Here is a 21,958-nt window from a genome sequence, read left to right as displayed (position 1 = left end):
GCCAGTCCAAGGGTGGGCGGGGGGAACCTGATAAATTCTACCTTAGAATCCTATTAAACCCCCTTAAGCACAAGATGTCTATTTTACAGGCAAAATGAGATGGCTGTACAGGCTGGAAAGTTGGCAGATATGGAGTAATGGTTATTTCAGGGACCTTAACTGCACAGTTCCATACATTTATATTGGGGAGGGGGGGGTTAAGTGTAACCTCAGTTTGGCATTTCCAGGCTTTCTAGTATTTGCGCCTTTTTTTTTTTTTGACAACCCCACATTCTCAAAAGAGATGGTTCACTTTAGTGACTGGTAGATACTTACAGTCTTAACTCCACTTTACTCAAGTATCTTCCCCCTTTCCCCCGGTTTTATTTAATATGTATTTATAAAATAGGTAGCTCACATTTATCAGATATTATGGTAATAGAATCCCTCCAGATATGTAGGCCTGTTTGTCTTCAAGTTTCAATCTTGTGATTTTCTTGGTTTTTTATTTAAATTCAGGAGGACTTTTACTTTGAACCAAAATAAATTGAATTTGTTCTCACTGTGCTGTTTGGTCCTAGAAAGGCTGCGTATCTGCTGGCACTGGCAAACTGGATTTTTATTAGCTCTGTGATCTAATTTAATCAGAACCTGAAGACTTGATAGAGAAAAAACTTTGGTTGAGTGACTTCAATTCCTTCTGTGGTTTTTTCCTCTCTCAATGTAGAAAGGTAATAATTGGAGATATACCAATCTCCTAGAACTGGAAGGGACCTTGAAAGCTCATTGAGTCCAACCCCCTGCCTTTACTAGCAGGACCAATTTTTGCCCCAGATCCCTAAGTGGCCCCCTCAAGGATTGAACTCACAACCCTGGGTTTAGCAGGCCAATGCTCAAACCACTGAGCTATCCCCCCCCCCCCCCCTGCAAAAAAGTAAAAAAAAAAAAAAAAGGAAGCTATGTTACCCAATGTGAAAATGGTAGGTAAATTTCATTACAGGGCATAAAGCCACTTTTGTAAAAACAAAAAAGAACAACAAAATAAATACAAAATAAGCAAGCAGACAGGAAGATCTCTTTAAAATAACCATCCAAACCTTAAACAAGCACACTTCTGGTGGTATGCAGCTGTGTTTATTTCTCATTTGCATATGATTAGAAGAATTCCAAAATGCCAATCCGATTGACACTAATCTGAGAAAGATAGCAAGTGTAAGCAGGCGCCACACACAGAGAGAGAGAGAGAGAGAGCTTCCAGAATGCTGTGGAGTTATTCATCAGCATCTCAGAACACTGTGCAATGTACCAATGTTTTTCAGATAGCTACCACTTGTGAGTAGGTAGCCCCCGCTTCAGGAAAAGACTGCTAGATGGGTTAGTACCAATGACTTGCTAGATACAGTGGTTGCATTTATAAAGTGGCTACATGGAAGAATAGGGTCTAATAAAATAACAGCCAGTATTTACTTAATTTACATTTGATGGCTCAGTGTCTGAGATTTCTTAGTGGTTTTGTATTCAGTTTGGGCCAAAGTCTGATATCTTAGTTGAACAGAGTGCTGCTAGACTAGAGGAAGAGTATCAAAATCTGGTCTATGAAGGAGGTGCTAAAACAAAGAATGGAATCTCCTAGAAAAATGTAATCCCTCGCCAGCACTTCCATGCTGTTCCCTTCCTTTGTAACAATGTGGGTTTTTTTTTTTTTTTTTTAAGTTAAATACAACTCTGCTAGCAGACTCCATGTTTCACCCCAGGAATTGTTGCTCAAACACTTCAGTCAATGTATCCACATATGCTGAATCTGACCTACAATAGAGATTCAAAAAGTCAGCCTAGCCCTGCACTTGCTGCTGTTTTTCCTGAGCTTTTGAATAAATTAGCGAGCCTTGAGGAATAATAAAGATGATGTTTGAGATAAAAGTCCAGGATGGTATTAAAAATCTGTAGCTGTAGCACCAGTATCAGCCTTGTGGGTCACCCAAGAAATGTATGGATCCTAATCGAGAGTGTGTTCTGAAGCAAATTAGAACCACATTGTGAATATTTGTGAACATCTGGATATGTTCTGGCGTGTCCTCCCCCTCCCCCCTCCAGCAGATTTGTCCCCCCAATAAAGCTGCCCAGAGGGAGAAAGACTTCCATCTGTGAACTCAAGGGGATTGGTTCATTTTTTGCCTCTGTCCCTTCTCTTCTTTGAGATATAGATACTGATGTTGCAGTTACATTTCTTTGATCTCTTGATCTTTGATCTTTTATCAGCTTTGTGTAAATCCTCTATTTTTGGCAATGTCTTCTGAAGCACACACACAAAGTTCCATATCAAACAAGGTAGTTTGTGATTTGAGGGAGATAGAAGTTAGTTTGGAGAGATTGATCAGTAACCAGAGTTGTCATGCAATCTCTGCATTCCCCAAGATAATAAAATGAATGAATATCAACTAAGACCCCTGCTCCCTATTATTTATACTATAATAGGTTTTGCATCTTACATAAGGAAGCAAAGCAATGTGAGATTTCTATGGCCGGTAGTTACCTCTTAATTTCTGGTTATTAATTCCATAACCCAGTTTACTTTAATGACATATATTATATACATATATGTGAATATGAACTGGCAATACTTTGCAAAAGGATTGAATTTTATCACATTAGCAAAAGGATTAATTGATAGAACTTCCAGTATTGCCGGTCACGACAGACAAAATCGATGGGGATTAGAAGCTAATTTAGAATAAATTCTTTCCCAATGGTAAATCGCAGCAGCAACACTTGGAATGTGAGAGACCCCCATTAAAACGCTTAATAATAATCACTTTAAACCTGTCTGATATCTGTTGTTGCAGAATTCCCTGAAGAGATAGCAACTGTAATCAGTTGGTTTAGGTCTGTATGAGGAGTTTAAACCAAAGAATTAGATAAAGCAGGAATAAGAAATCAAAGAGAAGAATAATCAAATTAGAGGACCTTTGTCCAAGACAAACTAAGGAGATAAGAAAACAATAAGTGGAAGAACTTTTTTCTGAGTGATAAAACTTTCAGTCAGCTCTGTCTGTCTGTCTCTGCTTGTGTATGTGCTCATGAGTCCCCTCCCTCACCATAGTATCTGAGCTGATACAGTCCTGCTTCACAGCAGCCCTTGAGAGAAAAGCTAGCTTAAAGCTGTAAGCATGTGAGAGCCACTGCAAAATCAGGTAAGTGAGGGGCAAAAAAGAATTTGAGCATTGGAAGTCCACCTTATTAAGTTCATATGTTTCATATTATCAACCATACCAAAATGATTGAAGGCCACGTAATTAGAGCATTCAGTTGCTAGCCTACAAGAAAGCTATCAAAATATTTTTATTTAATCTTTGTACAGCATTTTCTATCTTCAAAGCACTTTACAAACATTAATTTTCATCACACCCTTTAGGTCTGGTAACTTACGTGCCATTGTCCCTGGTGTGTGTGTGTTGGGTTTTTTTGTTTGTTTGAACAGATGGGTAAATTAAGGCCTCATCTGCTCTTGGATTTCAACTACTGGTGAAGCTGTATCCATGGAAATCTCCCTAGTGTAGCCACAGTTTTCAACACTGAGGCACAATAGTTACACAATTTTAAATTCAGAGAAACGAGGTTACAAACAAAGGAGTTAGTCTGGATTTAAACCGGTGTAATGAAGAACAGAATTTGGCTACAAGAGTTAATTATCTTGTCCAAGGCTAGTGAATCAGAGCTAGGAATAGAATTTGGAGTATGACTACATTAGCATTTCAGAATAACTCTAGGGAATTACCTGTGCTGATGAAGGGGATGGACTTAGAAATTTACTCTATGAAGTTACTATGGTTCTGCGATGACAGTTGTCTGCCAGAGTTAGAGAGAGAGGACAGCTGAGCTACATTTGGTATTTGTCAGTGGATCAGTTTGGTTATGACTTTTGAGTGGCAGGTGATAGTGTGTACATTTAATTCTCTAGTCATTCTTGACGTACAAGCCACTATAGGTGGAGTGTTTGTGGTTACCCCAATTTAATACCAAAGCTTGCTGTGTACATTCTTTAAAATAATTTTAAATGAATAAAGAGAAGAAATACCACAATCTGCATTAACACTACTATCTTCCCTTCATATTGGACCAATATCAAAGGAATCCTGGGAAGCCACCATTGTTTTAGAACGACATAGTGTCATAATAGAATATGAATCATAAGTTCAGTAGTTTTGAAGAGGAGAAATATTGTGCAAGTGACTTGTATTAAATACGTTTGCTTATCAGACTGTTATTCATTTGTTGGTTAAGACAAAGTATTACTACAGATTCTTTGGATTTCTATGAGCTCACTACTGTCCTCACTGAGCTCTAGTCTGTTCAAAGGGGAAGGAAAAAGAGAGGATGGGGAGAAGGACGCGTGTGTGAGCTGTGAGGCGTGTGTGTGTTCTTGGGAGCTTCATGCTCCCATTTTCCGAGTCTGTCTTTTGTAGGCTGCTGTTGGAGGGTTTGCCAGAATTCTTCAGCTGTTTTGAGTGTTCCAGCACAACAGGAGCTGAGGAATGTTGAAGGGAAAGGCCTCATCTCCTAGAAGTGTGGGAGCAGAATGAGGAATCCAAAGGCACCTGGAGTGGATTCATAAAAGGTTGGGCTCCATCACAGAACCCGTCAATACAGTCAATAGAAAAGAGGAGGATTTCTCTTGTGTCTTGTGACAGATAGTTTTGTGGTCCCTGCTACAGTGCAACAGAACAGTAAAGTCACATTTTTAATCTGTTCTGGTGGCTGTGGAAAGACTGGAATCTGGAGACGTGTCAACGTTTGCTGCATAATAATCATTCTTTTTATTTTTATAAGCCCCCTGAGCCGAGTTGCTCAGGGTGCTGCCCAGTAACTTAAAATACAATAAAATTAAAGAATAATCAATCAGGAAAGCAATTATATAAAGCCAATTAATGTGGCATCACTTTGATTTATTTTATTTTCCTCATATGCTCTTTTTTTAAAGGGGAAATAGGATTAGCCAAGATGGATATTCGGACCTGTCAAAAGCACCATTACCCAACAATACTCTCTCATTCCAAGTATTTACCACACCCACCGTCTACTATCTGAGCACCTGAGAGGACTCAAGGGGGGAAGTCTTTAGTATAACTACTTATTTATTATTTGTATTACTGTAGTGCCCAGAGGCCATAGTCAAAGATCAGAGCCTCTTTCTAGTAGGCACTTGTAATAACGGGGTGCTGGTCAGGAGGTCCTGAGCCAGACCCCTGTTAGCCCAGCTCCAATTAAGAAGCATTAATTGGGGCAGGCAGAGTAGGCCACACCAAATTGCTAGAAGAGAAGCATCTGTGGGCCTCATTAGCCGGGGGCTATATCAGGCAGGCAGGCAGGAAGGGGTGGGGGGTGAGAAAGGAAGGGGAGGAGTCAGAGGCTGTGTATCCCTGCTGGCTGGAGAAGCTAGCTGTCCCCCAGGTTGCTGGTTTGGAGCAGACTGTAAGTAGAAGGTGGTGGGAGCTGACACTAAAAACAAAAAGCACTGGTGATTGCACTCAGAAGGGGTCTCTGGCTGATTTGTTGCGAGGGCAAGCAAAGGCCTCATTACAGCACTGAACAAATATATAGGAAGGGACCATCTTTGCCCCCCGAAGATCTGACATGCTTGAATAGACAAAACAAAGGGTGAGGAAATACCGGAATGGAGAAGTGAAGGGACTTGCCCAAGGTAGCAAAAAGATTAGTGGCAGAGCCAATAATGGAACCTGGTCTCTGTCCTGTTCACTGAAACACAGCCTTTTAGGTAACTAGTTATGAATTAACTGCCTCTGTTAGAGGCAATTTTAATCCAAGAGTTTGCTATCAGGCAGCTTGTAAATGAAAGGTCAACTCCTATTTCACCAAAGACAGTTTTAGTAACCTGGGAGGACCTGAAGTTCAGAAACAAGATACTTAAAGCATCCAGATCTTGAGACTAGCTTCTTAGAATGGCAAATGTTTAAATTTTGCCTTTTTTCCTTGACTATGTATGTGACTATTGATTTAAAAGCTAGGAAGAATTCTGTGAAACTGTAAAAAGCTTCCTGAATATAAAGGGCTATTAGTAGTAGTATAATTTTTATAATATGGCGCACATTATTGTAGGCAGTGGCAGGTTACCCAGACCCCTAGGATTGGTTATCTTTTATGTATTTATAAATCTAAAATCTTCCTTTTTTTTTGTTGGCTACCTCAAGTACGGCTGGGAAGCAAAAACATTTTATTTGAGTGTAAAGTACCTAAAATTTAGGATTCATGGTAAATTCCCAGGAGATATGCATTGTGCTAATAGTTTGTGTGTATGAGGGAAGAGTGAGGTACATACAAGTTCAATAGGAAACAACTTTCACATTTATGTCCCTCTACATGGAGTAGGAAAAACGTGGTAGCACCTCGTACAATTCTTGCTAAATGGTGAGAATGAAGTTTGCCTTTCCTGGCTAGTATAGACATGGCAGAAGTAGAAGAATTTAGACCATCTTTGATCCTTCAGGAAAACCTGAAGGCAAAATTGTTAAATATTGGCCTATTCTCTACTTTTATTGAAAAAGTAAAAGCAACATGGCTAGGGAAGGACATTTCAATCCGCTCTCTGGATAAGTTAGTTCACGATGGATTGGCTGTTTCCCTCTAACTCCCCAGATAAATGGCTCATTTAAGGCAGATTTGCTGAAAGTTGGTGTCATATTGCTGACATTGAAGTGTAGTTTATGATTATCTTTGCTCTTATATATACCTCTACCTCTTTCTGGATGTTTCAAAGAGCGATCCTTTTAGTTAGTGTCAACTGTTGGAGAGCCCTGTTTTTAAGATATAAACTGTATGAAAGATTGTTACAATTTTTTAAACTCTATACACATAATTGCATATGTGTATGGATACACAAAGCTGCGTTTAGCAGGCTAGCATTTGTCCATGGAAGATCCTTCATCTATAGATATTTTTACACCCACTTTACTTTTTTATTGTAATATCAGTCCTTTTTCACCCTCTAGTGGACTTCAGGATAAGAATATAGTATTTTCTCTGAGATCACAGCAGTTTGCGAAGACCTGAGGCCTAGTAATTAATCTTTATACACACAGCTGGACTTCTTTGTTTCCCCTCCCTATTAATATGATCTTGTCACCTGAGGGATGTCATGAAAGTTATTAGCTTCATTTTCTGGGGAGTGGGAGGGAAGGGCAGTCCAGTGACTAAAACTTAAAAACTTGATGGTATAGTCCATGTCATTCATTTTCCAAATGAACATATATTCCTCAGTGGCCATGCTTTAGGCGATATTGGAAGCTTGTAGCATTTTAACCATGAAAATGCAAACCCCATAGCACATAGAAACTTGTATTATTCACACACACAAAAGCCACTTAATGGAATGACACAGGACAAGTCCCAACTTCTCACCTTTTTAACCTAAGGGAAATAGCACCTTTAACTTAACAGCTAGCAGCAATACCAGAGGAAGCAGGGAAAGCAGACAGAATGTCTTAAATCAGGGTCGGCAACCTTTCAGAAGCGGTGTGCCGAGTCTTCATTTATTCACTTTAATTTAATACATTTTAACATTTTTTAGGTCTCTCTCTATAAGTCTATATATTATATAACTAAACTGTTGTCATATGTAAAGTAAACAAGGTTTTAAGAATGTTTAAGAAGCTTCATTTAAAATTAAATTAAAATGCTGATCTTACACCACCAGCCCGTTCAGCCCGCTGCCGGCCTGGGCTTCCATTCACCTAGGCCGGCAGCGGGCTGAGCGGGGCCTGCGGCTGGGACCCCGGCTGGCAAGGGACCAGCAGCCAGAACCCCAGACTGGCAGTGGGCTGAGCGGGGCCGGCGGCTGGGACCCCAGACTGGCAGTGCGGGGCTCAGCCCGCTGCAGGTATGGGCTTCTATCTGCCGGCTCCTGCCAGCCACGGTCCCGGCCTTGCCCACATAGAGTGGGTACCTACCTTCTCCTGGTTTTAGCCCATTCTCTTCCTCTCTCTCTGCACTGAGCTGAGGGTGGGAGTGCACTGAGCTGGGGGAGGGCTGGGGGTGAAGGAGCAGGCTGGGGGTTGGAGTGTAGGGTCTGGCCAGGAGCTAGAATGAGGGAAGGGGCTCGGGGTTGGGGCAGGAGGTTTGGGTGTGGAGCGCTTACCTGGGCAGCTCCCATTTAGTGTGAGGGGTGCAGGTAGGAATGGAGGTGGGGGTGCAGGAGCGTCTGGTGCTCAGGGTGGGGGTGGGGATGTGGGGGGTGCAGGAGTCAGGGCAGAGGGCTGGAGGCATGTGGGGGGGCTGAAGTCAGGGCATGGAGTGTGGGGTAGCTGGGTATGTGTGGTGGGTGCTAGAGTCAGGGCTGGGGTTTTGGGGGTGCAGGGCTCAGGGCAGGGGGCTGGGGGTGTGGGCTGGAGTCATGGGGATGCTCCAGCCCCCAGCCCTGAGCAGCTCACAGCAGGGAGCTGGAGGAGATATGCCCTGATTCCACCCTCCTTCCCCAAGACCCATCCGCGCTTCTTCTCCGGAGCAGTGAGCACACTGCATCTGCGGTTCCGGCTCCTCTTCTCTCCCTCTACCTCTCCAGAGCCATCAGCTGTTCGGTGGCAGGGAGGGAGAGGAGGAGGGGCAGGAACCCAATATGCTGGGGAAAGAGGCAGGGGAGGAGGGAGCTTGACTGCTGGTGGAGGCTGCCCTGCAGCAGCAGCCACCGGCAGGACCAAGCTTCTGCCCCCACAGGAGAGAGCGGTGAGTGGAAAAGAGCAGGCTAGGCCGAGCAGGCTGGCCTGGGGCCAGTGGCCCCAGCTGCTGGGGGCCAGGGGACCACGGCTGCTCTGGCCAGCTGCCCGCGGCCACTGCCGGGGGCCACCCAAGCAGCAGCTGGTGTGGCTGTCCCTGGGGCTGCTCCAGCAGTGGCTGGTGTGACTATCCCCGGGGCCACCTGAGCAGCTGGCCCTGAAGCTTCTTGGGTGGCCCGGGGGTCAGCCACATTGGCCACTGCAGAAGTCATGGAGGTAATGGAAAGTCACAGGATCCATGACTTCTGCAACCTCCGTGACTGACACACAGCCCTAACTGTGTCCACTGCTATAACTACAGATATAATAGCCATACTGCAACACTTCCTAAGTGAACAGCCCGATTAGTTTTGATGGTACTATTTGCATAAGGATAGCTCATGTAAGTAAGGGTTGCAAGGTCAGGACCTGTGTTTCTAGACTGGTTAATCACTCTGTTGTCTGGGATTCTAATGCTGTTTGGATAAGGATGGAGAATCCTTCTGAAAGATGTTTTTCACAGAGTAGATGTTTCTTCAAATATATACACTTCAGTATTTTCTACATCCCTTCTCTCAGATCCAAGGGTTTTGAATGCCTTAAGCAGGATTAGTTATATTGATTGTGATTCTAATTGGGTTTATTGAAGTTGGGAGCTAAAAAGAAGGTGGAGGAACAACATGGGCCGTATACATATGTCAGCAGTTCTCACTGATAGATTACTTGATCATTTGAGTAGAAAGAGAACATTGCATTGACTTTATACCCCTGGGTCTGAGGTACCAGGTCTTGCCTTGCTCCCAGCCACAACCTGGTCTCAATAGAGTTCCTTCATATGATGCAGAGCTGCTGCACTAAGTTCTCACATAGCACGTTCTGCAGCCTCTCACTGACACGGGCACGTGATACCACGTCCAAGGAGGCAACATCTCCCCACTCAGCAATAGATATGGGCAGCACTACTTATGTGTTTGCCTTGGTATCTCAAGTCCCACACTATTTGTGAGAGGTTGAGATTGTTTTTGTAGATGCTTTTCTTGTTTTTTGTGGCCTTACTCCATTTTTCAGTAGTATTCCAATACGATATGGTTAGAAGTCTATCAGGAATTGGGGGTGGGGTGTTCCTTCCCTAACTACATGTTATAATCACAGGTCCCTCCTTCCCCCCCACACCTCAGATTTACAAAAGACAATGGACATTGATCTTATTTTCTTTATTGATATTTCCCTAGTAGTGTAGATGGAGTGACATTTATTTTTCTAGATCGTCTTATATGAAACTTAGCCTCTGCACACGTAATGAATATGACACTGGCTTCCGGGCCTTTCTTCCTTGATAATGGAACTAGACAACAGTGTCTCCTTCCACTTTTTCCTTTTTTGATGTAGCAGCAGAGATCAAGTATATAAATAGCACAATTGGCAGAAATAAGGCAAGATACATACATATATAAAATTGAAAACTGAGCAGTTATATTACATGTTTCCTTAGTCTTTAAAATAGTTGCAGAAAAATACTTCTCTAAAAGACTTTTTAAATATCACATTCTATTGTGATGTTATGGTATGAGACTAGTCTTTGTAATATTGACCACAAACACATGTGCAGAGAATCCCTGACATTTACATATGCTCTTGTGGAGAGATGAGACAGAATTTACTCACCTCAGCACTGAGGTTGCACCTAGTTTAAATGATTTATTCAAAATAAATTATAAACCATGGATTGATGCAGTGAAGACTTACCACTTGAAAACCTTTTCCATCCTCTTTATTAAATATGGTTACCATTATTAAAACAAAGGTTTTGTTTTATTCATAATGCCACTTGTTGTCACTGCTTATCGATTTCTGCTGCAATCCCTTCCATGACTTTAGTAAGATGAGTTACCATATGTCATCTTGAACATTATTGCTTGCTTAGGGTGTTGTAAGGAAACAGGAGGTCAACCCAACTTGCAACATTACTGCCAGTCATCTTATTTTAAATGTAGCAGAGGATTAAAAATAGATTTTGTTTTTGTCTATTTTTTTTTAATTTCCATGTAAAGCTTTTGCTTATTTCCCTATAATGTTTACAGTGCAAATATTTCTGCATGTTGCTAATGCATGATGAATTTGAAATGAAACTGGTTGGGGAAAAAAATGTGACCAGTCAATTTTCATTTCCTCTAATACTACATTCTTCACTCCCACTGAAATTATAAATGCTGAAAAGTAGAAAACTTTAAGAAACCAAATCTGCCATAATTTAAGGTAATGCAAAACAGATCAAGGAGCTGCGTTCTTCTGCATTGTTACTGCTTTGGAAACCGAATCTTGAATTTGGCGGGTGAAAACCTCATTCTTCTTCTTCGAGTGATTGCTCCAATGCATTCCAGTTAGGTGTAACTTTTTCCCCTAGCACTGGAGTGGCGCCGCTATGGCGCTAAATATATACCCCAGCCGGCCCGTCCGCTCCTCAGTTCCTTCTTACGGTCGGAACTGTGGAGTGCTCTCTGCCCTCCACCACCCTAGCCTTCACTCTTCGTTTTTTGTATATATATAGTTAGTTGTATAGTTAGTGTTTCAGTTCTTATAGTTGTCTTAGTATAGTTGTTCTAGATAGTAGTTGGTTAAGGGGGGCTTCCCCCCCTTTTCCCTCCCCGGTGCGGGCTCATGCCCAGGGCACCGGGATTCAAGCCCTGCGCTGTGTGCCAAAAGCCTATGCCCGTTGGAGATCCACACGACGCTTGCCTCCGTTGCCTCGGAGAAGGACATCGCACCGACAAGTGCGTTATCTGTTCTGCTTTTAAGCCACGGACACGCAAAGAACGGGACCACAGACTTAAGCAGATACTTATGGGCGTCGCTCCAACCGGCGGCACCAGCGACGCCGGCACCGAGACCTCCTCGGTTCAGAGCGCACCAGCGGCACCGGGCCGCCCGGTACCGAGGTCCCGCAGGCCCCACCCGGCGCCGAAGACCGGCACCGCTCACTCGCCGGCGAGCGTGCTTCGCCAAAGCCATAGCTAAGTCCCGTGCTGAGGACTCAGCTAAAGTGCTTGTGCCGCCGGCGCCCCCAGTGGTGACCGCGCGCAAGGCAGACTCTGGGCCGTTGACTCCGCCAGGTCCGTCGAGTCCGGTACCGCCGCGCTCCCCGGTGCCGTCCGGAGTTGAGCCAAGGCTGCCGAGCTAATTCAGCTCGTGAGGCACCGAGCCTCCGGCCCCGGCACCGCCCGGCGGGCTGTTCCGTCGGCTGGAAAGCCAGCGAGGATGGTCCGACCTCCGTCTGTGGACCACCGCACGGTCGACACTCGGTCCCGCTCTAGGACCGTCGCGCTCGCCGTCCAGCGGTCGAGATCTCGGCACCGCTCCCCATCGCGTACCGCCGCCATCTCGCCGCCGATCGTCATCCGGTACGGTCGCCTCCGGCACGGTCAAGGTCCCGATCACCGTCAGCCGAGGTCCCGTCCGGCACCGGAACTCCGCTGCCGCTCCGGCACCGCAGGTCCGGCTCGGTCGAGCTCCCGGAACCGGTCGAGCTCCGGCACCGCGGTGGCCGTTGGTCGAGTCTCCCTCCGGTGGACACCGGGCCTCCAGACCATCCGGCAGTATCCCGCAAGCCTCGGCCGGGCTCCGCCCCACCCTGGCCGTCGTCCGGCATCGGTCGCCTCTGGCGCGGATGGCACCGGCTCATTGCCGCCAACCCCACGACCATCCCCAAGGTGCTCAGCAGTGGGGATTCTGGGTGCCCTGGGGTCATCACGGCGCAAGGCATTCCGCTTCCCCACGAGACATCGCCGCGGGCGTCGGGTGCCGGCGTCGATCAGTCGCCCTCCGGGTCACCTCGCGAGCCCTCGATGCCGCGGGACCACCAGGCCCCGTCCAGCCTGACCTGGCTGAGGCACCTCTGCCTCCAGTGGAGGCCATCGGCCAAGCAATGTCGCGGTGGCTGGGACTTCTGCTAAAGACCCGCCCCATTGACCTCAAGGCCCACCAGGAACTACTCCGTCGGGTGGCGACGGCCATGGGCCTTCCGGTGGCAGAGGTCCAGGAGGATGAGGACCCCATAACTAATGTGGTCGGTTCGGACACTCCAGTGCGCGTGGCACTGCCTTTTGTGAAGACCATACAAAAGAACGCTCTGGCAAACACCGCGTCCATCCCCACGGCGCGGGGTAGAGCGAAGTACTCAGCCCCCTACGGGCTATGAGTACTTATACCCCGGACTCGCTTGTCGTGCAGTCTGTGAATGGCCGTGAACGGCCAAATCAGGGCGCGAGGATGGACCTGCTAGGCCGTAAAGTCGGCGGACTGCAGATGCGCATAGCTAACCAAATGGTCCTCCTGGCCAGGTATGTGTTTGACATCTTGACATCCCTGGCAAAATATACCGAACTTCTGCCGACAACTTCCCGCCAGGAGTTCTCAGCGATGCTCGAGGAGGGAAAGACGTCCTCACGCTCGTCCATTGCGGACTCGGGCGCGGACAATAGCGACAGGGGTGGCGATGCGTCGCATCTCATGGCTGCAATCCTCTACGCTCCCACAAGAGGTGCAGTACACGCTGCAGGACCTGCCATTTGACACGAAAGGCCTATTCTCCGAAAAGACCGATTCGCGGATACAGACCTTGAAAGATGGGCGATCGCCATACGAACTCTTGGCATGCACAGGTCTTTCCGGCAACAGGCCCTCGGTCCTTCCCGCAGCAGCGTTACCGTGGACAAAATCACCGCCAGTCCCAGGCCTCTTCCAAGGGCCCGCAAGGGTCCAAGCAGGCCTTTGATGGGACGCCGGGCGCCCATCACTCTCCATCTCGGATCCTCCCGTTTGTTTTCCAACCGCCTCTCCTATTTTTGGTCCCGAATAACATCGGACAGCTGGGTTCTTCAGACTGTCCAGTCGGGATACCGTCTACAATTTGTTTCGCCCCTCCTTCCCACCCACCCTCCCTGTCCCTCTTCAGGGACCCATCTCACGAGCAAGTCCTCCTGCAAGAGGTCCAGACTCTACTGAGCGTGGGTGCCATAGGTAGTGCCTCCAGACAGGCGGGGCAGGGGATTCTATTCGCTATTTCCTTATCCCCAAGGCGAAAGGAGGGTTACGTCCTATTCTGGACCTCCGCGAGCTGAACAAATACCTGCTCAAGCCCAAATTTCGCATGGTCACCTTGGGGACCATCATTCCCCTCTGGATCCGGGAGATTGGTTTGCCGCCTCGACATGAAGGGCGCTTACTTCCATGTCCTCACAGGCGCTTCCTTCGGTTTCTAGTCAACAAAGACCACTACCAGTTCGTGTTACCCTTCGGACTCGCCACGGCACCGAGGTGTTTACAAAGTGCATGGCAGTGGTAGCAGCAGCCCTTCGCAGGCGCCAGATCCATGGCTACCCCTATCTGGACGACTGGTTGATTGGGCTAGTACAGCGACAGGTGGCGGAAATCCTGTCCCTCTTTCAACACCTCGGACTGCTTGTCAATGCCGAAGTCTACCCTGCTGGTGGAATTCATTAGCGCGATCCTCGACTCCTCGGTGGGCGCCTGCCTGCCACCTGACGATGGCCTCCCTCATCAGGAGCTGGTCAACTTTCCGACCACTGCGGTCATGCCTCCGCCTCCTCGGTCACATGGCATCGTGTACATATGTCACCACCTCCGTCCGTTCCAGTCGTGGCTGGCGTACCACATCGACATGGTGGTCACGGTCACGAGACCGACCCTCGAGTCCCTCCGCTGGTGGCTCGACCCAGAGATCGTCTGCGCTGGAGTACCGTTCCACCCTCCTCGTCCGTGCTGACCACGGACGCCTCAGCGCCGGTTGGGGCTCACCTGGGGACCTTCACACGCAAGGCCTCTGGTCGCCCCAGGAGCTTGCTCTCCACATCAATGTCCGCGAGCTCCGGGCGATCCGTTTTGCATGTCACGCCTTCGGACCAACCTGCAAGGCCGCTGGGTGACAGTATTCACGGACAACACAACAGCTCTAGCCTATGTGAACAAGCACCCTCTGCAAGGAGGCGATCCTCCTCTGGGACTTCTGCGTGACCCACTCCATTCACCTGGGCGTCCTTTCTTCCGGGAGTGCAGAACACGCTAGCCGACCGCCTCAGCAGGTCGTTTCTCTCCCACGAGTGGTCCCTCCGTGGTACACGATTTTCCAGAGGTGGGGTTTCCCGGGTCGACCTCTTCGCCTCCAGGGCGAACAGGAAGTGTCTCCAGTTCTGCTCGTTCGAGGGCACTCGCCGGGATCTCTGTCCGGCGCCTTCCTCTATCCGTGGCAGGCTCATCTCCTCTATGCCTTCCCTCCGTTTCCGCTAGTGCACAGAGTGCTCCAGAAGCCGGAGGATCGAGCCACCATGATACTCGTGGCTCCGGCCTGGCGGCAGCATTGGTACACCCTGCTGCTCGAGCTCTCCGTTCGGGAGCCCATCACCTCCCATTGTGGCGGACCTCATCACACAGGACTTGCAGACTCCTCCACCCCAATCTGCAATCTCTCCATCTTACAGCCTGGTTCCTGCGTGGTTGAGATGTTCGGCAGCCGTACAGCAGGTCCTGCTTGAAAGTAGAAAGCCTTCCACCCGTACTACATACATGGCAAAATGGAAGAGGTTCGCGCTCTGGTGCGACCAACAGGGCTCAACCCTTTCGTGGTACCCATCACTACCATCCTGGACTACCTATGGTACCTTAAGGAGCAGGGTCTGGCGGTTTCCTCTTTGAGAGTCCACCTGGACCATCTTTTCCAATCCGATGGTCTCCGCTTCCTGAAGGGCCTCGACTGCCCGACCTGGGACCTGAACCTCGTCCTGGCCAGACTCACGGGTCCTCCATTCGAGCCTATGGCCACGTGTTCTCTACTCTACCTCTCCTATAAGACGGCCTTCCTGGTTGCCATAACATCGGCAAGGAGAGTCTCGAGCTAAGAGCATTGACGGTGGGCCCTCCTATACCGTCTTCCACGCGGATAAGGTGCACCTCACCCGGCCTTCCTACCAAAGGTGGTCTCGGCCTTCCACCTTAATCAGGACATCTTCCTCCCGGTCTTCTTGAGCAACAGCTCCACACCCTCGGCGTCCGTAGGGCGCTGGCGTTTACATCGACCGGACAAGGCCTTTTCGGCCACCCAGCTCTTCATCGCAGTCGCTGATCGCATGAAAGGCGAGCCAGTCTCTACCCAACGCATTGCCTCCTGGGTGACCCAATGCATCCGGTCATGCTACGAGCTAGCTCACGTGACTCCATGCCGACTCACCGCTCACTCTACGAGAGCGCAAGCCTCGTCCGCCGCCTTCCTGAGCCATGTCCCCATCCAGGACATCTGCAGAGCGGCTACCTGGTCTTCGGTCCACACCTTCGCCTCCCACTACGCGTTGGTGCAGCAGTCTAGAGACTCGCAGCCTTCGGCTCCGCGGTTTTACACTCTCCGACCCCACCGCCTAAGGTAAGGCTTGGGATTCACCTAACTGGAATGCATTGGAGCAATCACTCGAAGAAGAAAAGACGGTTACTCACCTGTAGTAACTGGTGTTCTTCGAGATGTGTTGCTCCAATCCATTCCAGACCCGCCCTCCTTCCCCACTGTCGGAGTAGCCGGCAAGAAGGAACTGAGGAGCGGACGGGCCGGCTGGGGTATATATTTAGCGCCATAGCGGCGCCACTCCAAAAGTTCGGAGAAGCTAACTGGAATGGATTGGAGCAACACATCTCGAAGAACACCAGTTACTACAGGTGAGTAACCGTCTTTTTCTCCTTGAAAACATTTTTGTAATTTTTTTAGTCAATATATTACGTTCTGATTCTATCACTTTGCTCATATTGAGTAGTACCTTACTCCATGATGTGTGCCACTGAAATCTGCCTTCTCACTTTTTTCCTGAAAGTGCTGTTCTTCATCAAAGTGTTTGTTCCATGCAGCAAACAAGGGATCTGCCCCTAATCTGTTTTCAAGTGGTATTTTGGAGACTATAAAACAAATGAGTGTACACAGAGATTTACTCTTCTCCTTCGTGTAGCAAAGAATATAAGGAAATAGAATGTCCTAAAGCAGAATATATGTTTCTGCCACAAGAGTCTAGTCAACTGTATAATTCATAAGGACTGCTTCCATTAATATCAGTGATGGTATTTTGCATTCATACAGCACCATTAATATAGCAACTTACATCCAAGCACTTTACAGTGATGGATATTATAATACCCATTTCACAAGTCATAAAATTGAGATACATAAAGTTAAATAATTTACACCAGGTTCCTTAGTTCCTGATTCAGTGCCTTTTGAAGGAAAGACTCCCATTGTCTTCAATGAGCATTGGATCAGCACCATAGTGAGACAATACTCTGCTCCAAGTACTAGAAAACGGTGCCTCTTTAATTGCATTGCTGAATAACAGAAGTGGTTCAAACAAACAACTTGTGTTCCTGGTGCTGCCACTCATGGTATCCAATGCGATCTGCTGCTGCTGGCTCCTGAACATTCTTGAAGTTGGCTATGGGCCATTTCTGGATTTTTACTTGCCAAGATAAACTTCCTCAAAAGTACTGTAAAGTAAACCAAACTCACTAAGTGTGAGTGCAGCAATATTTGTCCTTGGTGAGTTTGTTGCAAACCTCAGGAAATATGCCAGAGATGCATGATTGGCCATCCATCCACAGAGAGCATAAACTTACAGAGGAGCAGAGGAACCAATGTAAAATAACGTTTAAAGGATTTAAAAAAAAGAATAAGGGAGACTGTTCAATGGGTGCTATATCTACAAATGGATTTAAATGTGGGTGCATATATATCAATATATATGAATATAGTTGATACTGCCTTTTTAAAGAATCCAGAAATGGTCATAGTCTTGTGCACTCATGACAGAGATTTCTAGACTAAGGTCATGAACCCTATGCATGATTCCTTTTGTCTAATCTACCTGTTTTGGTGGGGACACTGCTTTCTGCAGTCAGAAATGTGATTCTATACCATAGGAACTGGGGTATAGAAACAATTACATTAACCCTACGTATCCGATTTATAGCATTCATAAACATCTTGGTTTAATTAGGGGCCCCGTGTTACATACCGACTTTTCCTTCTTCCCAAAGTGCACTTTCAGTAACAGAATTAGTGGATGTGTTCTGAAATCTCAGAGATAGCAAAGTGAGGAGAATTCAAATTTGATACTTTAGTTGATTTTTTTGGCTACTGAGTGTGGTATAAATAAGGTCATAATGCTTGAAATTCATGGGACTGCCTGGGTGTTTCCAGGATTGGGGCCTGAAATTGTATGAAAATTGCCAGAGGTTAAATCATGGGTAACTTGGTGAATCTGAATGAAGATTATCAGTCAAAATCTCAGTTTAACACATAAGGCTTTATTGAGGAAATATGTGTTAACGGAAATGGGACTGCCAAAGATTTGTACTGAGCTGGGAAGTCACAAGGATGTGGTCATTGTTTGGGATTTTTTCTGTATTTTAATTTGAAAAACTGTTATCTACTCTGAAATGTAAAGAGCTGACAATAACCATGAAGTCACATAACTCTGATGTACTGTATAATCTACTCATCAAGAGGCAGCTAGATTACATCTGTCTGCTGACTGTTATTTTCACAGAGGCTGCATGAAAACGATCGAGCGCTCCGTCTGCTTCAGCCTTCTCATGTACTGCTTTCTGATGTATACCGACACCTAACATTACTTCTCAGCAAACTAGTCTAACTAAAAGGTGTCTGCATGTGCACAAATTGCTAGAACTTGTGTCTCTGCTTTATGGGCAAGGTCAGAGTTTTTTCCACCCTTTAAAAATTACAGGTGGGCACGTTTTTGTGGTTAGGAAGTTGTGAATTGATCTAAACTTCAGTGTAAGTGACTGTGGATGTTACAATTCACGGACACTGTCAAACCTTGAAATAAGCTATGGTAGTTCATGAGACCTTTCTGTATGTTCTTCTGCATTTTACTAGCATCAATACTTTTTGTTCACATGTAGGGGAGCGAGAGGAGTGATTTTTTTTCTTTGAATTCTTTTTTAAGAGCTGTCAGCCAGTTAACTAACATTTATGGTCAGGATATGAAATATTTTTTGTTTAGTAGTCTCCTGTACTCGTTGGGACAAATTGTATTTTAGCTCACAGAACAGGTATATGTATATCGTACCTCATAAAGCAAACCGAGAGACCTTTTGGACCCAAAGGACCTCAACATGGCTTGCCATAGCTGACGGGAGATTATATACATCTGTCTGCCACCACTGAATTTAAAACCTGTAGTGAGGGGATTTTTGCTTACTCTCTTAGGAAGATCCCAGTGGTGATCTTCCAGAGTTATTCTTGCTGACTGACTAATAGCATTGGGACCTGATGAAAAGCTCTGTATAAGCTCGAAAGTTTTTGGGTCTCTCACCAACAGAAGCTAGTCCCATAAAAAGATATTACCTCACCCATCTTGTCTGTATAACAGTATTGGAGTCGACTGTCAGCAGAGGCATTGGCTTTGTAACTTGGTCTGGCCTGAAATTTGGTGATTTGAATGGCCACCAGCAACAAGAAAGAGGGAGTGAAAAAGGAGGAAAGAAAAGGAGGTATATTATAAGAGGGGTTTTAATACTTGTATGGTACCTCTTGCCAGAGGGTCACAAAATACTTTGTCCAACAAGCCTATGAGACATAGTAGGGAAGGACTGTTATATCCAAATGGGTGACCTGAGACTGAGAGCTTATATGACTTGCTGACAAGAAGTCAGTAAGAACTCGAGGACCTTGAATTCCTCCTAGGTTCTTGTCCTAACTGCTGAACCACAGTCTCACAAAGGATGAGAGAGAAATCACTTTAGCTCTCATTATGTATATAGTTTTAAAGAAAATACTTTGTCACTGGCACCGCAACAGATGATTCTCCATTTCATTCTGGACATGCTGTGAGCATTTGGCTGTGTAATGAGAGAGAACAGATGCAGACTGTAGCTGCTTTTCTTTTTATGTGATAGCTTGAGTCACTTTTATTTTAGTTCTTCACTCTGATCTGGCCTCTCTAACAATATCTGCTGCCAGAGCACATTAAAGTAATGAAAAAGTGCGTGGGGGGGGGGTGGGGTGGGGGTAGGAGTTTTCCTTAGGCATTGCTGGACAACACTGCTCAGTGGTACAGTTCTGTGTAGGACCAGCTTGGAGGGGAGAAGGCAGTGGGTGCAATTCACCTCATTTCCCATCTGAAGACATGGACCTTCTGTTATAATAAATAAGTAAAGGTAATCACCATAGTGTAGGGCCACCATCTTGCTGAACTTGTCCCACACCTGCAGTTAATCTCCAGGGAGCTGTGCGCTGAACTGGCATGTTCCACCTTCATGCTTCCCTGTGTGTTCTCCTCCCAACCCTGCACTTCCAAGCTTCAGCAGATTAAACAGACAGGAGAGGAGGGAACATAAAATAATGGACTTGAACTTCCGCCTCATATCAGTGGGGAATGAGAATCAGTCCTCAGGGCTGAGAGGGTCAGTGCAGTCTTTCCCCTGTTGCTGCCCGGCCTCTGGATTGAGACTCCAACTGGGCATCTCTGGGACTAAAGCTGAGATTTTTCTCCCATTCAATAGCTGTGGAAAAATCCTTTAGAGAATATGTCACCAGAAGCCAGTACAATGTATGTAGAATACAAATACTTCTGAAACACATTTTTTTCAAAATGGCAGGCCGTGGAGAAGGAAAAATCTTCAGGAGAGAATCTCCCGGGATCCCCCTTGTGTAAATTTCAGATGCAGAGAGTGCATGTTACCAATACCTTAAATCTGTTTAATTCATCCCATCCCATCTCCCCCCCCCCCACACACACAAATTGAGGGCACGAGAGAAAGTGGGGGAAGGAGAGATGGTGTGAAAGTGAGAGACCATCAAAAGAAATTTTGCACCCCAGACCCAAATACTTGTTTCTGTAGTTCTCATCATCATATGTGGGTGGCTGGACAAGTGTACTAAATTTGTAAAAACTAAACAGTAAAGCATACAACATTCACGTAAGAATGATTTCCAAAATACTAGAGCAAGCAAATAATTCATGCTTTTAAAGTCCCACCAGCCAACACATTCCTCCTTTCAATAAATTGAAAAATGACTTACAGCTCTCTAACTATAGGACTTGAGATGATAGAAAGGGATGGTAAAAAGCCAGTGTTAGAGGAACCAAGGACGTGCAAAGAAAGCAAATCCATTTACTAACAAACAAGCAAGGCCATGCAACGGTAGGAGAGCAGTTTTATAGTGGCTATCTTGCATAACAGTGAAGGGTCTGTAGAGTGGGAGTGATCTACTGAGAGAACCTCACCAACAGTAGCAGCATTTTGAACCCTTTGTAGGCACTCCAGGACCTTGTCAGGGAGGCCAGCAGTGAAAGAATTGCAGGAATCTGTCCACAGAGTTATAAAACATGCACTATCATGTTGTGTTAAAGATGTTTTCCAATCCAGCAATATCTGAAGGATGGTGAAAGAATGAGAGACTATGATTGTTAACATATCACCTCAATTTGTTTAGAGTTTTATCATTAACAACCCCTAATTCTAACTGATACTTGAAGAGACAACTTAATTATTGTTAAACAAATTTTAAAATCAAGGGTATGTTTTTATTAAACTGACCCAGTCAGATTATTAAAGACTAAACATTTTTTTGTAGTGGGGAGGGGAGTGGGCTGGGGGAGGGTTGTTTTGGTTTTTTAAACTTTTAGACCAACTAGTGTTTATCCATAGTCCTCTGTTTGGAAGTATATATTGCCTTGCAGTGTTTACTAGCAGCCCATTGTGCTAGAACCTGGAAATGAAACAGTCTGTCAACAGAAGCGTAACTGATTAATCTCGTCTTTGACGTTGTCATTGTCCAAGCTGAGTGGCGTGCAAAGGGTAAACAAATAGCAGAGATGGTGAAAACTGGTTTACACCTTTAAAATTATTTCAGATGTACTATTAATATTTGGGTTGGTTTAGCTTTTTTTTTAAAAAGCTGTTCTTTGTCTAACAGTATCGTTTTAAGTCAGGGGTGTGAGACAATTTTTAACATTTCATCAGTATTTGAGGCCTGATTTTCAGAGGTGCTGAGCATCTGCAGGCTCTTGGCTTTTGTGAAATTCTGTTATATCATTTATATTTGTTATTTAGCCAGGCACAAGATGCTTGGGGCACACAGAGAGCTTCCATTGCTATGCAAGTCTCAGGATTAGCTTGGATTCTGGAGAAATGTGTGATGAAATTGG

General features: G+C 46.0%; 1 protein-coding gene across 6 annotated transcripts in view; it reads left to right on the top strand.

Annotated features, from left to right (window-relative positions):
- Nucleotides 1-21,958, top strand: part of SASH1 (SAM and SH3 domain containing 1) — a 270,968-nt gene that overhangs the window by 135,143 nt on the left and 113,867 nt on the right. Inside the window, exon 1 of one of the 6 annotated variants that reach the window (XM_039532950.1) lies at nt 5,364-5,448. The exons of the other annotated variants lie outside the window; for them this stretch is intronic. The gene's annotated coding sequence lies outside the window, so the exon portion shown is untranslated. Of the gene's footprint in view, nt 1-5,363; nt 5,449-21,958 lie in introns of those variants that run through there. 6 annotated transcript variants of the gene reach the window in all.

This window comes from Mauremys reevesii, linkage group 3, assembly GCF_016161935.1.
Source record: "Mauremys reevesii isolate NIE-2019 linkage group 3, ASM1616193v1, whole genome shotgun sequence".
NCBI classification, from domain to species: domain Eukaryota; kingdom Metazoa; phylum Chordata; order Testudines; family Geoemydidae; genus Mauremys; species Mauremys reevesii.
Note: the sequence above shows the minus strand (reverse complement) of the source record. Positions and strands in the feature narration are given on the sequence as shown.